Source organism: Halichoerus grypus, chromosome 9 (genome assembly GCF_964656455.1).
Source record: "Halichoerus grypus chromosome 9, mHalGry1.hap1.1, whole genome shotgun sequence".
Classification (NCBI taxonomy): Eukaryota; Metazoa; Chordata; class Mammalia; order Carnivora; family Phocidae; genus Halichoerus; species Halichoerus grypus.
In genome coordinates, this window is record NC_135720.1 from 56,422,571 (window position 1) to 56,426,164 (window position 3,594).

Genomic DNA, 3,594 nt, shown 5'->3' on the forward strand with positions numbered 1-3,594 from the left:
TAACAATCTCATAGTTTAATCAATACCAGTTAACTAGATCTTTTAAGATTTTTTGTGTATCTAATTTTTTTAACATATAGAATACAGTTATATGGACTGTTTTAAGGACCTTGTCTCCTAATTCTAAAATCTGTTTTATTTTGAGGTTTGTTTTGATTGAATTAACTCCTCATCATGGTCATATTTCCCTACTTCTTTGCGTGAATGTAATCCTGTGGATTTTAAATTTTTGGGGTGCTGGATATTTTTATATTTCTATAAATATCCTTGAGCTCAGTTCTAGAATACAGTTACTGTTGGGGTTAATGTAGAGCATGAAATCATCCATAATACTTGGCTTGCTAAAATGTAACAACAGAAACTGCTGGGGGTGAGGGGAGTTTTCGGAGAAGGGCATAGGCCTTTGGAAATGCCAAGGGGAGTTGCCTTCCCGGAAGCTTTCTTAGCCCAAACAGCCACCCTGTGATCTAAGAGACATATGCATTGTCCCTTAGGCTATGTTTAGCAGAACTCATAGAACACGCAGATTAGCATATCGTATCTTTCTCGTAAACAGATCCTCCTAGTTCCAGTAAAACCCTTTGTCACACATCGTACATGCTTGAGAAACAGTGATAAGGATTTGTGATTATCCTGAAAGACCAATAAAAGCAGGAACAAAGGGCAAAGTGTCGACCCCCTTGCTTCTCCTCTCTTTCACACCGAAGTTTGGAGTAATCTTTCTTCCTTCGGTACAGGGATTGCTGGCCATTTCCGGGAAGTTACTTGGAAACAATTTGATCTTTTCAGGTCTTCTCTCAAGATTACCTTGGTGTGTCTGTAACAGTGCTCATTCTTACCTATTAATGGACATGTTTCCATGTTCTTGACCTTATGCTGCATTACTAACGATAATTTACAGACTGTCTGATGGCAACAGGTGTTCTTGCCAGCCCTATGTGAATGTTGCAGACCTACCTCCATTTCTTTCAAATACTTCTTTCCCAGATCTTGGGTGATTTCCTCACATATTTGCATTTGAGTTCTCTCTCTGTAGACTCTTTTCTCTCTGGTATTATGTCTTGTGAACACTAGTCAACTTGGTCTCCCAGGGACCTCAGCTGTCTCTCTCCACCTCATTGAGTAACCTCTTCTCCCCTGGGCTTATCTTACCCTTTCCTGTGCTGCAACCTGGAATCTCTCTGAAGGCAATAAGTGGGGTCCATAGTAAAGCTTATCTCATTGTAAAGTATCTCAGGAATTGTCTTTCATTTCCTGATAATCTAATCACTGTGTCTTTTGAGTACATAATGAAATCAAGTCTTCCATCCTTATTATTCTTTTTTAAAAGTTTTTTGGGGGGAGTGACTACTCTTGTATTATATTCATATTCTTGCATTTTTGTGTTTCCATACAAATATGAGATTGAGTCTCACAATCTCTTCAAGAAATCCTGTCAGATTTTGATTGAGAACTTTTTAAATCTATAGATCAATTTGAGAAAATGGATGTGTCAACAATACTGTCATTCTTTCCATGAACATGTTATATTTCTCAATTTCTTATGTCTTCTTTAATTTCTCTCATAATTATCATACTCAGTATTTAATTTTTATCCTTTTAAAAATACTATTTTTGAATTTTATTTTTCAAATGATTATTGTTAGGAAATAAAAACATAAATAAATATTGCACATTAAAATATGTCTTACAGCCCCTCTAAATATACTTCTTAGTTCTAATATGATTTGTAGATTTGAGACTTCCTATTTTCAAAATCATGTTGTCTATGAAAAGGGATTGCTTTGCTTTCTTTTAAAACATCTATATTGATATCTAATTCACATCAAAACATTTACCTATTTAAAGTGTGCAATTCAATTTCTTTAGAAAATTCATACATTTGTATAACCATCACTGCAGTATAATTTTAGAACATTTTCATCACCCCAAAAAGAAGCATTGCCTGTACTTGTTAAGCAGTTACTTAATTCCCTCCTGCCTATCTCCACACAAAGCACTAAGCATCTAGTAAATTAAGGTCTACCTGTATAGATTTATCTATTCTGGAAATTTCATATAAATGGATTCATACTGTATGTGGTCTTTTTGTGTGTGTGAGGGGGTGACTTTTTTTTTTTTTTTCTGTTTAGCACAAGGCTACAGTGTTTCATCAGTATCGATCATTACTGCCAAATAATATTTCATTGTGTTAATACACCACATGTTGTTTATCTACTCATTAGTTGATGGACATTTGGGTTCTTTCCACATTTGGGTGGTTACGGGTAATACTGCTAAAAACATTTGTGTGTAAGTGATCCTTGTTCTTTTATTTATGGAAGAGTTTTGAAAGGATTGGCATTTATTCTTTAAATGTTTGGTAGAATTTATCGGTGAACTAATCTGTATTTGGGCTTTTTCTTGTGAAAAATTTTAAAATTACAAATCCAGTCTCTTAATTTATTAAAAGTATATTTGGATTATCTTTTTCTTTCTAGAGTTAGTTTTGGTGTACTTCTAGGTTTTGTCCATTAATCTTAGTTGTCTAATTTGTTGGTATATAGTTATTCATAGTGTTCCCTTATAATCCTTTTTCTTTCGTAAGGTTGGTAGTGACATTTCCTCTTCTGTTCCTGATTGTAGTAATTTGAATTTTCTCTTTTCTTTTAGTTGGACAATCTAACTAAAGGTTTCTCCATTTTCTTTGACCTTTTCAAATAATCAGCTTTTGATTATTGATTTTCTCTATTGTTTTCCTAGTCTCCATTTAATATATTTCCATTTTATTACTATTTTTATTTTTTTCATTTAGCTACTTGAATTTAGTTTTTGGTTCTTTTGCTTGTTTCTAGAATAATGTAGAAGGTTAAGTTATTGCTTTGAGATTTTTCTTTTTTATGATTCAGGCCTTTTAACTATAAATGTCCCTTTAAACTTTGCTTTACTTGTATTCTGCAGCTTTTGGTATGTTGTGTTTTCATTTTCATTCATCTCAACGTATATTCTAATTTATCCTTTGATCCTTCTTTTATTCTTTTATTTATGTTGTGTTATTTAGGGTTAGTTGTTTAATTTCCACATATTTGTGAGTTTCAGAATTTTCCCCTGGTTCTTTTTTTTTTTTTTTAAGATTTATTTACTTAGAGAGAGAGAGAGCATGAGTGGGAGAGGCAGAGGGAGAGAAAATCTCACGCGGACTCTGCCCCTGAGCAGAACCTAACTCAGGGCTTGATCTCACAACCCTGAGATCACAACCTGAGCCGAAATCAAGAGTTGGTGGATCAAGCAACTGTGCCACCCAGGTGCCCTTTCCTCTGGTTCTTGATTTCAAATTTAATTCCACTGCGGTTGCAAAGGATACTTTATATAATTTAAATTATTTAAGTTTAGTGAAGCTTATTTTATGGCCTAGCATAGTGTCTGTTCTGGAAAATGTTCCATGCGTGCTGGAGAAGAGTATATATTCTGCTCTTATTGGGTAGCGTGTCCTACAGATGTCTGTTAGGTCTAGTGGATTTACAGTGTTGTTCAAGTCTTCTGTTTTCTTATTTAACTTATGCCTAGTTGTCTAGTCATTATTAGATGTGGGATATTGAAGTCCTCAACTCTTTT